Raw genomic sequence first — 14447 nt, 5'->3', positions numbered from 1 at the left:
ATCCTCTAACTCTCTCTTCCTCACTATCCTTCCTCTCTCTACCTCACCCTGTTCCCTCTCCCCTAACTCTCCTTTCTATTAGACCCCCTATTACACTTCCGTCTCGCTGCTTCGCCCTCTTCTCTCTCCACCCTACCCTCCTCTCTCTCCACCCTACCCTCCTCTCTCTCCACCACCACCTCACCCTCTCTCTCCACGTCACCCCCCTCTCTCTCCACCTCACCCCTGACTCTCCACATTACCCTCTTTTCTTAGACTCACTTCACTAATGCTGCAAATGGGGTACTGTTTTTGTGTATATAAAGGAAACTTTGGGACCTAATAAGTGTTTAGCCATGCAACAACTGATGTTGTTGCGCCAAGGATATTGAGCTGGATAACTAAACACTTATAAGGTCCCAAAGGCGAGACCTATTGGCTATGCCAATGCTTGTTATAACAAGCATTGGCATAGCCAATAGGTCTCGCCTTTGGGACCTTATAAGTGTTTAGCCATGCAACAGTTGATGTTGTTGCACCAAGGATATTGTGCTGCATAACTGAACACTTATAAGGTTCCATAGGCGATGCTTGTTAAAAAGGTGGCCGGGTGTGATGCGAATAGTCCAGTGTTACTTGTATAATGCAACGAGATGCATTCAGAAACGCATGTAGGGTATTGGTGGACTATGTTTAACAGTTTGCACTTAAAACAGCTACATTGTGTATATACAACATCACAACAGGCATAAAGCAGGTAGTTGTGTGATACGTTCAGCAGTATATAAAGTAGAGGTGTGATGCTGATGACACAGTACATGTACGGTACTGTATTCCGCACTTGTGCATTACATACGTTCACGGGCAATTTAAACAGCGACATGTTTATTTTACGCAACAGCTGTGAAACGACAATAATCACATCTTTCCTAAATAACTATTATATCTGGATATTGCTATAGTACTGTAATGTCTTATGTGAGATCCCTGCTGACTCTACAGGAGTAAGGCTGTAAAGTACACTCACTAGCCTCTGTTGTGTATTATTTCATACCCCTCTTACCTTTACCTTACCTGTTACCTTTGTTAACTTTTCACCAATGAAACGGAATGTACACATCACTCCTGCTCACTTGACCCAAGTGGCGCTGCAGCGAACCAATCCCATCCCTGCTTACAGTAGTGGAACTTTAATGCACACATAGAGGTCTGCTCACTTCAGATAAGTGCGCATTGATGTACATCAAAGTATTGGCATTAATACTCCAAACCCCCGGGAGGTGCACTCCCATGTACACGCCTCGTCCCTAATTACTGTGCATAAGTAAAACTGTCATTTTAGACAATGTATCCGATCTTACTTTAAATAAACAAAAATAGAACCTACACTCACAGGCTTGTTTACACTATTAACCCTGAAATGCACACACCCCGTCTTCTATTATAGGAGTAAAGCTGCCTGCACACTCAATACAAGTTAAACTGTAATGTGCGCATTTCATCCATGCTTTGTAACTAGAAATGAAGGGTAAGTAACTACCTGAATGCAGGCAGTAATATGACTGTAACACACACACACCACCCGCTCCTTACAGTATGCAGGTAAAAGTGAAATGTGCCATTTATTTCCCTGCATTCTGTAGAAGAGTACAGCGATGCGTAGAGTGCCCTGCTCATTTTACACAAGTAAAATGGACACATATATACTATATTTGTAAAGGTAAAAACGTTATTTACACACTTTACAAAAATGAAACTTTACAGAGGACATCACGTCTCTACCGACCTCACACACGTAAAGGTGTAAGGTACACACCCCCTGCATACTCTATAAAGTAAAGCTGTACTGTGTGCATCCGAGCCCTACTTACTTTATAAGGTAAAGCTGTACTGCGCGCATCGGAGCCCTGCTTACTTTACAAAAAAGAAACTGTACAGGGGACATCAAATCCCTGCCGACCTCCCACACGTAAAGGTGTAAACACCGCCTGCTTACTTTATGAAGTAAACCTGTACTGCGCGCATCCGAGCCCTGCTTACTTTACAAAAAAGAAACTGTGCAGGGGACATCAAATCCCTGCCGACCTCCCACACGTAAAGGTGTAAACACCACCTGCTTACTTAATGAAGGAAAGCTGTACTGCGCGCATCCGAGCCCTGCTTACTTTATAATGTAAAGCTGTACTGCGCACATCGGAGCCCTGCTTCTTTACAAAAAAGAAACTATACAGGGGATATGAAATCCCTGCCGACCTCTCACACATAAAGGTGTAAACACCGCCTGCTTACTTTATGAAGTAAAACTGTACTGCGCGCATCCGAGCCCTGCTTACTTTACAAAAAAGAAACTGTACAGGGGACATTAAATCCCTGCCGACCTCCCACGCGTAAAGGTGTAAACCCTGCCTGCTTACTTTATGAAGTAAAGCTGTACTGCGCGCATCCGAGCCCTGCTTACTTTACAAAAAAGAAACTATACAGGGGACATCACATCCCTGCCGACCTCCCACACCTAAAGGTGTAAACACCGCCTGCTTACTTTATGAAGTAAAGCCGTACTGCGCGCATCCGAGCCCTGCTTACTTTATAAAGTAAAGCTGTACTGCGCGCATCGGAGCCCTGCTTACTTTATAAAGTACAACTCCAGACTGAAATGCATAATTTTCCCCACATAAAGTGCAATATACGCACACCCTGCTCAAATCTACAATGCACTCTTCATGGCCTTGCCTCCTCTCTGAAAGTAAAACTGTAATGTACATGTCACACCCCTGCTTACCGCTCACAAGTAAACCGTGCTGAACACACCCTACCCTGCCTACTCGGCAACAGTGAAACTGTAGCGTGCACCCCCACCCAGCTTTCTTTCACAGACTGCCTCTGCCCGCAGTGAAAGAGTATAGCTGTGTGCACCCCCTGTTCTCATTCTTCCCAGCTGCCTGTACGGGAATAACCCTGTAATGCTCACGCCTCAACTGTGCTTCCTCCATGGAAGTAAGCCCATCCGCCCTGCCTCCCTTACACATCCTTGGCTGCGGCTCCCAACATCCTTTGTGCGATTCAAGAGATGCGCTTTAAGTAAACAGAACAGCTGCAAAGCAACACGTCTAAATTTAAAGCTTGTGGGGAAAGTGAAAAGGAATATAAAACTGCTGTCTAAACATAAAAAGCAAATTGGAATTATGCGGCAGAGCCCGGGCACGTTCGGATCGGGAGGCGGAGGGTCGGACACTTGGATCCTCAACAGTTGTGAACGCAAACGGACAGTTAAAACGAAAGACAGAAGTGTCAGAGGAGCTCCCACACCCCTGACCTCAGAAGGATTCTAGGTGCTAAAGTCTTCGCAGAGTGTGAGGGCAGCGCGTCGGTTACGCACCCCTCCGTCCCTCCAGCGCTGCAACAGGGCCCCATCTTGCTTTCTTCGATCTTTGCTGTCCGTTGTCGCCCACAGCTCTTTAGGAGTAAAGACGGAAGAGGCAGGGAGTGATCAGCTGGGTGAATTCGGAATGCACGAAATAAATACTTTCTAAATGTGGAGATCAGATGGTGATGTGAGCTCCAATCCCATCCCAAACAGACCTAACTTCTTCAGTATAAAAAAACAAGAATTAATTGTATAAATGTATACAGTCTATCCCGTGTCATTTCACTCTTGATCCTTACTTTCTCTGCCATCCTAAAAAAAACACCCCTTAAGTTGGCTAATAAAGAAAACCGGGTCTGTACGAAGTGCCATTTCATTACCTTCCTTCCACGTGCCCTTTATAAAAAAAAACTAAAAAAAAAACGTACTGCTTTTCTAACTCAAACCTTCATTCCTCCTATTCAATGAGGCAGGCAGCTAGTGGCGCAAACAGTTTCCTGTTGGCAAAAGACAGACGAGGCTCAATTAAAGCTCTACAGCAAATTCCCGCATCTTGCTGTGCAGTCACAAATCTTTATAAGAGCTTTGGCTGGCAGGAGAGTCAGGAGGTCATAATATCCTGAAATATATCAAATCCTCACCAGTAAAATCCACTTCTCCTCGACTAGCATGCAGAGACCGTGGGGGAGAGCTTGTTGACACAAGAAGTGCCGCGGGCTGGACCCAGAGCTGGAGGAGACGGACCGCGCAGTGTGCACTGAACACACACAGCAAGGTACAGAACAAGGGCAGAAAACCATGCACACAAATACATTGCAGATTTCAAGTAGCACACAACTTTGGAATCCAACTCACACAACAGGAACCCAGAAGGGAAACATCAAAGACGCCAAAGACGGGAGAAGAAAACAAGCGCGCGCGGCCACACTAATTAAAACAAGCGCTCACCATGATGTTTTTTTTCTTCCTTTTTCTGCCGTCCCTGGCCTCGCCTGCTAAAAGGTTTCTTATCTTTATGGGGCCATGTGTTTGGCCCCATAAAGATAAGAAACCTTTTACGCCAGCAGTAAGTCAGGGCAGTCAGTCCAAGTGGGACGGCAGAAAGAGAGAAAAGAGTACGTCACACAGAGCTCTTTCCCAATGGCTGGCCACCATTTAGCATAAACGGTGACGCCAGCCAATGGAAAAGAGGGGCGGGGCTTAATGCCCTTTACTAAAAAATCCCCATATCATTAAATCTCGCCAGCAAGACTGTGCATGCTCGCAGCCTACGCCAGGTGAGACCTAAAAAGTGGTTTGGTGGTGCCCTCTATTGGTGAAGCAAGTATTAATCTCATGCCCAAACATGAAATAGGCCCCAAATTGTTGCCTACTCTCCAGGCCATTGCCCTGGTAATGCAAGATGAAATACTAAAATAATGATGAATTGTTGCCCATCTTCTACCTGATGATATACACCAATACGACTTCATCCAGATTCGTCAAGCACACAGAATATACTTTAGGCTGCTTGGCTTGGGACCAAGGTTAATTTCCTTGGTAATGACAGGCTATGACACACCCTCATCTAGAAGAGGCCTGATTGGTAGCATCTCACCCTCTTTGTGGCAGGACGGGCATAAGGCAGAGATGCTCACTTTCCCTCTTTTATTTTCTCTCAGCCTCTCTTGGCCCTTGACAGCAATAGGATTTACCCTTTTACTTACAATGTCATATCCTGATTCCTCCCTATCTACTTGATGGAAATGTTAGCATCCTTTGAGAGAGCGGGAGACTTCAAAATAAACCTAGCCAAATCTGAAATCCTTAACTTAACATACTTCAGGTGAAAGTGAAGACCCTTCAGGGGCACACTTCATTTAGGTGGGTGGCTAGGTCCATCACATACCTGGGTCTTAATATTGTTCTGGCAGAGTAAGGAATTTCAAGGAATGGCAAAGGTGCTTTGGATGCGTCAGGCTTCTTCCCTAGAAATAGCCACACTCGTGAGATAAGGACACCAACCTGGCCACTGGTACCAGAGATCAAGACTTGCATCCACCCGGCACCATTCTGGGACTATCGGTACTGGAGGCATCATCCTTCTAAGCCACTCTGTTGGCAAGTGTGGGAATCTGCAATCTGAGGCCAGGCTTGGTGTCCTTCATAAAAGCTTCTACTGGCATTGATTACCAGGTCCACAGACTGGATAAAGAGGTCTAGAGAAAGCTGAGCTGCAATCTCAATGTCTTTGGGCAGTTAGTAATGGGGATCTATAATACAGTCCAGTCTTTGTCTTCGTCAACCCTCCAGTTCTGTATGGGGTAATGATTGCTTCCATGCAGTGCAAAATGTCATTCTGTCAAATAACCAAGGATGCAAAATGTTTTGAGGTATATTGTGGAAAAAATGCGCCAATCATAAGATTCTTCCTCTGCTTTCTGTGAATGGCACCACTTGAGACGCTTGTCTCTTCTACCTCAATAGAAATCATGACCTGCAGCCTTTGGACCAACTTTTCATCATTTTTGTAATCCATGATCCGTCTTCAATGCTATAGGGAGAGGATGTAGCCTTACGGCTACAGCAGTCGACCTCGAAGCTGGGGAATTGGGTTCGAGTCTCGGCAACGACATTCAACATCCTGTGATTCTGGGCAAATCACTTAATTTCCCTGTGCCTATGAGGGACACAAATGAATGTGTCCATCTGTAATGAAACTGATGCTCATGTAAAGCGCTCTGATACCCGATGTCTTGGGTCTAGTTCGCGCTATATAAAACTTAATAAAAATAAATAAATAATAAATATTAGGAACAACCATTGCAGATAGATTTTCTTGTATCATTCCAGTGCTACACTCTGCATGGGGCTGAAACTCCATCTGGTGTCTCTGCATAGTCCTGCAGGAAGTTGGATGTGACGTATTGACACATACATGTATGTGTACATGGTACTAGCATGCAGAGATCTGATTTAACAACTTCTGAAGTTGTCTCTTGTGCAACCGCCCTGTGGATGAGATTCTTCCTCATATATAATAGGAAAGAGCATAACAGTGAAGATTACCAGTAACTTTAAAGGTAATGTTCTCCTTTTCCCCCTGCTTGTGGGGTTTTAACGTGACTCAAGAAATTAAGTTATACACAGTCAGTGCTCAAGGAATTAAACGTCTTGCACCCTCCTGTAAGGTAAACTAGCCTCAGTCAAAAGAGAGATATGGATCTCAGAAAATCCTCTCCGTTATTCTGAGTTTCAAACAGCAAAATCCTTATTGCAAACAGAATTTCCTCAACATAGATTAACAAATTTAGCATTCCCTGCTTTTGGAATATACCAGCCATGGCACTTTAAGTTATTTAATTCCTCGTAGGCTATTCTTTTCCTTTTACAAAACCAATGGGACAAATGTGCTCAAAAGCGGCTATTTCTAAATGTTAATTTCTGTGGTTGGTTTTCAGTAAACGTACTGGACATGTGAGACTTAAAGGTTCCTCTTTTTAGTGAACAGAAATGAAAGTTGCATTTTTTATTGAATAATAATAAGCACATTTTGTTTATTCACACCCAGACAAGTGTTTCATCATAGTTCCCTCTTTCCAAAAGCAATGGTCAAATGTAATCAATTGCCAACACTAGCTGATTTATGAAAACCCTAAAGGTGGTCAATGTAGTATCTACCTGAGAAGAAGAAAAGCAGAAATGTAGCCTTTAAGCAACAAACTGACCCCTTTGTTGGCTCAATAGCATGATACACGCGGAGTGGGGTAACAGATAAGGTCTCTCAAAATAAGTCTTTAGAACCAGTCTTGTTGCACACATGCAGATCCTCATATTCTTTAGACAGTGATAAAGCAGTCTTGCAATAGGAAATGGTGCTTGGCTTTTCTTGAGGCTAGAAGAGAAGTTAGAAGTGTAAAGAAGCAAGTCGATTGCCAACCAGCCGTTATTCTGTATCCCACTGCTAATATGTATTTTAAGATCTTTTCAGTCTTTTTCTATCACAATTAATATATAGATTGATTTTAATATTCTGAAATTTTCATTGCTCCCATTGTTCTCAAATGTAACCTTTCCAGGGATGTTAAATATAATGGAAGAATTATACCTGTAAAGGTTAAAATATGCATGGATCAAGGCAACATTATCGACCTTGCCATACTTGTTTAGCATCCAGCTACATGGATAGTCTCCTACATTGGCTTCTATAACTAGTAAGCTAGCAAACAATCTTTAAACAAGCAGTTTGGCATTACCGACTGTCTGCGCTATTGGCATTGCAAACGAAAAAATTAAGTACAAAGGGCATTCCACGAAGCAAGGAAAGGATGTAGTGCAACAGGTTCTCACTAGGTGTCCCTGTGGAGTTGATAAGGGACCTCTCTTAGCCACATAAGATACTGCACCCTTAACGCAAGTCTCAGCTGCAATATTTCTGTTTATAATTGTATTAAGGGTGCAGTATCTTATGTGGCTAATAGAGGTCCCTTTACAACACCACAGGGACACCTAGTAATAGCCTGTGGTACTGCACCTTTCACTAGCTTACTGCATTGGGGCCACCATTAATGTTACTAAAAGCACACAATGTAACTTTTACAAAATGTCCTTGTGCGAGCCATGCAAAATAAAAGAAAGGGGAAACGCATTTTCTAAACAAAGCACAGTGATGCCAAAGAGCACAGTGATATAGAAGACCGCATTATGAGAATTATTCTGCAGTTACACTACCAGGGTCGCGGGGTTCAGCAGCTTGCCGGCGGGTGGAGGCGCATCCTGGAAGCCCAGGGCTTGAAGTTTCAGCCACAGCCACCGGCTGCGCCATGGTTGGGCTCCAGTCTAACTCACCCTGAGTTGTGGGATCAGAGCCCAGACAGGGCTCTTGGTCCAGTGCTGGGCAGGTCGATCACAGGGAAAGCAACAAAAGAGTCAGAGGGGATGTTAGTGATCGGAACGGACATGATCCGCAAGGTATCCTTCATGGTACTGGGAATGAAAGTCCCTCCTTACGGATCATGCAGGTGCACTGCTAGGCGTGTGATGCAGTCTTTGTTTCGCTGGATTTTTTCCGTCACTCCACAGCTCCACAGCAACGATTCCAAGCGGTAGTCACCTCTACTCTCACTTTTACTGAATTATTTGTGGCGGGCCACGCTGAGAAAAGAAAATTAAAATGTATTTTGGCAGCCGCACACAACAAAATGAAGGAAGCGGCCGCCATTGTTAAATTTCTAGCAGGGCGTGCCTATTTGTAAAAAGAATTAAGTAAAATTGTGCCGTCCACGTCATATGGGCGACAGAAGGTGTGGCTGCCATTGATGAACCTGAAGCGTGCGGCACTGGTGAAAAAAAAACTGCACGGTTTAAAATAATTCAGATGAGAAAGCCTGAAGTGCTGTGCTGTGCTGCTTAAAAAAAATATATATTAGGGTGTGTGCAACGTTAATGGTGCGGCTGCCATTGTTGAAGCACTGTTTAAAAAAAAAAAGAAGACAAGTGGTTGCATTAGAGCATTTCGTGCATGCAATAAGAGAAAGTAATTTAAGAAAATAGTGCTCACAGACTGTAAATAAAACATACTGAGTAACATACATGTTACCGGGGGAGTCCTCATGGGGGGTTTCAAAAGGAGAAAATGAGGTACTATGGAGGGACTACTAAGCCTATTCATGAATCGCCATATACAAAGGACTGTAACAGGAGCCATATGAAAAAATTCATACTTGAATACAGCATGTCTTAAAGAGACAGTGCAAGCTCTGCCTAGGCGAGATCTAAAAACAACAAGCATTGAAAATGCAATAGGTCTCGCCTTTGATCAAGTTAAAGCTATTTGCTTTGCTAATGGTATTGTATAGCAAAGCAAATGGCTTTAACTTAATCAAAAGCGAGACCTATTGCTTTTTCAATGCTTGTTTTCCCCTGGGACCGCCTTATGGACTCTCAAGGACACCCAAGGGCAAGCCGGCAGTCACAGCTACAGGGGGTTTAACTTGTGCTGCTTTACAGCTTTCCCTACAACCTCTTACTTTATCCCCAGACCTCCCTCTTCCTTGTCGCCCTGAGGCGGGTTTCCCCTAGGGCCTCACTGCTCCATTGTTGTACTGCTCGTCACACCGTTGTTCCGATCCTTCTTGCCGCCATGTTCTGTTCAGTATAAATATGAAGGATTTTCATATTTCTAAAATGATTTGATTCAGCAAATTAATATACATGACGTATAACAGTGTTGATGTTTTGTATACTTAGCTTTTTGTTTCAGTGATTTGGCAGTGCGCCTTCTTTCTGATATGCATACGTCTTATTTTCTGACGTATGCTCCAGTACTATCCGTTATTTCCATATCCCACGAAGACGCCATTTTTTTTTTTTTTTTTTTTTTTTTTTTAAATTTTATTGTGCAGAGAAAAAGGGTACAAGCACGGGCCTACAACCACCTGGGCCGGCCGCTAGTATTCAGAAATGTTCAAGCAGTTCAAAAACAATAACTGGCCCGCAGGGGCTCCGCTAAATGACAGGAGATCAGGCTGCACATAAGGGAAGTCAGGATACACCCTATTTTACATAAATATCAACAAAAGTAAAGAAAAACAAAAAGCAAGGCGAAAACATTAAAAGGGCTTCTAACCACAGCAGAGGAACTCCACATAGGACCACCCTAGGGTGGTCAATAAAAAGGGGGTCTGAGAGGGAGGGGGGGCCACGGGAAAACCAAATCTATACTCAGATGAACAAATTAAGCAAGGAACCCTCAAGGATCAGGGGACAAGGCAACATCAGACGTATCCACCAGGGGGGGAGAACAGATAGTCCCTCGATACACATTCCACTGACCCCAGATTCTACCCCACGCCCCCGGTTTACCACGAGCCACATACACCGTCTTCTCCCTGAACATGCACCAGTCCATGTTCTCCTTCCATACGGACACGGTGGGAGGCCGTTGGGAACCCCAAAGCTGCGCAATATCTCTCTTTGCGATCATGTTCCCAAGGGCCGCCCACCGAGCCTGGGCCGCATTATAGTCATTGGGCTCCCACACATTCAGAACACATCGGCGCACCTCCGGCAACAGAGCGACCCCAGTGACTCGTTTCATAACATCATGCACCTGGCGCCAATATTCCGCCACCTCGCGGCACTCCCAGAGGATGTGGAGAAAGGTGGCACTGAGCCCGCAGCCACGCTTACAGAGCCCGTCGTCAGAAAACCCCATCGAGACCAAACGGGGACCCGTCACATAAACACGATGGAGAATCTTAAGCTGGACCAGACGGAGACGGGCCGGGATGGCAGCCTCCTTAGGGGATGACAGCGCAGACTGCCAGTCCTCGTCGTCCAACTCAACCCCATCTCCCGTCCATGCCTCCCGAAGACGTACCAAGAGATCAGCCCGATTATTTATTAGTTTTTTATAAATCAGGGAGATAGTACTGTCGGGGACGTGTCCGTCGAGTATACGGTCCTCGAGAGGCGAAGAAACAGGGACAGTGGTCCCCTCCCCAAAGACCGAGAGTAGGGCGTGCCGAACCTGGGCATAGCGGAAGAACTCCCTTTCACTAAGCTCGTACTCGCTCTGAAGCGCCGCGAAGGATTTAACCGCGCCTTTAACCCATAGGTCCCCCACTCTGCTAATGCCGATCGTATCCCAGTGCTCAAAGCCTTTCGTTGTCCAGAGGCTTCCCAAGCGCTCTGAGGCGAATAGAGGAGTAGCACACGTTAACCGCTCACTCCAGCCCACAGCTACATTCGCCGCCTTCCACACACGTACCGCAATCCTAGTAGGGCCCGTGAGGGTCCTTCCGGCAGATCGAGAGTAGAGCGCTCTGTTATAGTTACCGCCGGGAAGCAGGAATTTATCCATCTCATATGCCGGGTTCGAGTCAGGAGCGTACGTAGCATGGTTAATGGCAGACAGCTGGGAGGCCCAATAGTACCTTCTAATGTCAGGAAGCGCGATGCCCCCGTCGTACCAGGGAAGAGTCAGTTTTGCCAAAGCGATATGCGCACGACCGTCCCAAACCAGTCTCCTCTGCAAACTCTCCACTTCCCTAAAGTAGGCCGCCGGAATGGTATCGAAGGAGTTCTGGAGTGCGTAAAGAAATCTGGGAAGGGACATCATTTTAAACAGTGCTGCGCGACCAAGTGGAGACAAGGGCAACTTACACCACCGAGCCGTATCCGCCCTCAAACGCCGGAGGGGAGACAGGAGATTCTGCTCGTAGCGGACCGCCGGATCCAACGAAACGTATACCCCCAAGTATTTAAAGCCGGATTGAGATGTTTGGATCGGAAGCCGAGGCGGCAAGAGAGGAAGGCCACCGGAGATAGGATACACGCAAGATTTGGACCAGTTAATTATCAAACCCGAATTTCTTCCGAAGGAAGTAAGGACATCAAAAAGCACATTGAGCGACTTCCGCGGCGAGGTGAGGTACAGAAGAATATCATCCGCGTACAACGAGACCCGATCCTCGAAGCCCGGGGCCCACCGGATCCCTCTGATCGAGGGCTCCCAGCGGAGCCAGGCAGCGAGGAAGACGCCATTTTAAATTCTGGTTGCTTCCACCTTGCCTAAGAAGGAGCACAAAGGATGAGGAGTTGGAGTTCACACACATCTTGTGTGAAATTTACTAGGAAATGTCATCCTGTTTAAAATGTCAGAGTGGGCTCGGAAAAGAAAGGCTAGCCTGCTACAACAATGAAAAATGCATACTGTGTTTTTAAATGTGTACCTCAAAGTTGAAGCAGAAAGACACTTCTGGGCATCCCTGTGGATGGTGTGCACTCCTTTGAAAGGCAGACCATGTAACTTCAACTACAGGTAGTAACTTGCAGCACTGCATTATTTACGTCTGAAGGAGTGTTTCAAATATATGTAAAACAACGTTGTTGTGTTTAAGCTGATCAGGCACCACTGACAGTAAAATCCAGTTTCCAATATATTAGACAGTGCTGGTTTTTAATAAACAGTGGATAGCATTCTGGGACGTGTAGTTTCATTTTAGCATCATCTGTCTTGGATTAGAAATCCAGGCTCCAACGTCCTGGCCACATAAAACACATGTTCCTCTTTAATTGTCTCATAAATTAATTATACAGTCATTCAAAAATGTTGTTTTATGTAGCATAATTCACGTTGTTATTTTCAAATATTTTTAGCTGCAGGAGTCACGTGACAACTCTGCTTTTGCCTGGGCTCCCCTCGAGAATTCTCTCCCTCGCCTAAGGTCGAACTCGGGGATGATAAAAGTGTGTTTGGCAGTAGGACCCAGGTCGCCAAAAATGCTGTAGTCCAGGCCTGGGCTTTTCTGCGTTCTGGTGCGTTAGTTCCACGGACGTGAACAAGGACTACAAGTCCCAGAATGCATTTGGTTGCTGAACTACATCCAAGTGAGGAGAACAATGTCCCCGGTGCCATGGGGACATCGGGTAACATACTAAGGCGAGGCCTTGTCGGTCACGTGCTGTGAACATTGTGTGCGCTAGGACCGAGGGGATTGTAAGCGACCAGAAAAAATAAAGTGAGAAGCTGTTTCCATAGTTGCAAAAGTAGTGCTTAGGAATTGTGAACTCTGCAAAGAAAACAAGGAAGACGAATGCGCCTGCCATACTAGGTATACAGCAGAAAAACACAACAAGCCAGATGGACGTATGCTGCCTATGTGGTCACTGGGATACTCTTTGCTGGACACTTTGTCACACATCTTGTCGCCATCACGGTGGACCCCGCAGACCCCTATGTCCTGGCCAAGAAAAGTTACAGCCTTGTGTAGCGCAACTGGTGTTAATGTAAAGCGCTCTGATACCCGATACCTTCGGGTGAAGTTTTCACTATAAAAACAAGGCAGCGTGACGAACTTCTGATAAGAAGCTTAGTTGCCATGACAATGGAAAGCTTGGAATAAAGATGGCGTCGGACTGTCCACTCTCTGTACGTGCACGCGCATGTGGTTAGGTTTGGACAAATGGCGAGAGCAGCCATCTTTGTCCATCCCTAAGCGTGCATGCAAAGCCTTCAGAGATTCGATCGCAAAAGGCACTTGCATGGCGAGAGCAACGCATGCGCAGCTCGGCGAGACCTAAAAAGACTATTCCTCAAAAGAGGCTAGCTAGTTGCTGGAGAAATGTCTCTGTCCACGAGATCTGCTGGATTAAGTCATAAACATCTTGCCCATGTCCCTATACCTGCTAACTTGGAGCAGATTCGGAAACCTGGTTTCATTGGGCGGTATTTTGACTATTACATCAAAAGGCACTTCTTAAGGGAAACTGTAATGCACTTCCGGACACTGGTGCACTTGAATTTCTTAAAGGGGCAGATGATAAATTCTCCAGTTTAAGCTGTGATGCTTATATACAATCATTCTCGCTTTGTTTATTTCTACGTGGGACAACTAAGGTGAACATTTGTAATGCCAAAAATCGATTTATTCTTAGTTATAAAAGTTAAAAAGATAGAACGGTACCTCCTACAAGCACATTTTCTTCATGGAATAATTTTCAACTGTGAAAATGTTACATTTTTTATGTGTTTATTCATGTACATACGTGGCGACATTCTGATGCTTATGGTTTGAAAGAATGTGCACAATATCAATTGGAATGGGAATTTAGTAACTTGTTTTCTTCTGATCTGCTCAAAAACTTTGAAGACGTATCATCGGTAAGGAGGAATTGTTTAGTGGTATTGGTTGGTCATAATGAGACATGTTTTGCATTGAGGAAGAAAGGTTAATGCCCCCCCCCCCCCTACTAATGCAATTCTCATTCTCTTTCCACAGCTAAAATACTAAAGCAACTAATGAGAAAGGCCAAATGCACACCTGTACAGCTTTTTAACCTTAAAATCCTACTCACACTACTCCCCAGACTAACTAACCCTTTGTATACGTGATGAAATAACAATCCACCTGAAACACACTGTATTGATTACGCCTTTTTTCACATGGTGCTTTCCACCCCTTTTGAGTACTTTCTCCTGCCCTCCTCCCTTATTGTGGACCTGTAAGACAGCCTTAACTGAAAGAAGAACTGGCTACAATTACTTTATATATACTGTATTTATTTGTTTCCTTTTTCCTGATTGCCTTATTTGGCTGCGGTTTGTGCTTAATAAAACCCC

At 45.0% G+C, this 14447-nt stretch overlaps 1 protein-coding gene across 2 annotated transcripts in view; it reads left to right on the top strand.

The window, feature by feature from the left end:
* Positions 1 to 14447, top strand: part of NFYB (nuclear transcription factor Y subunit beta) — a 179791-nt gene that overhangs the window by 81626 nt on the left and 83718 nt on the right. The gene's annotated exons all lie outside the window — the stretch shown is intronic.

Source organism: Triturus cristatus, chromosome 4_1 (assembly GCF_964204655.1).
Source record: "Triturus cristatus chromosome 4_1, aTriCri1.1, whole genome shotgun sequence".
NCBI classification, from domain to species: domain Eukaryota; kingdom Metazoa; phylum Chordata; class Amphibia; order Caudata; family Salamandridae; genus Triturus; species Triturus cristatus.
This window is presented reverse-complemented; position numbering and strand designations above follow the sequence as displayed.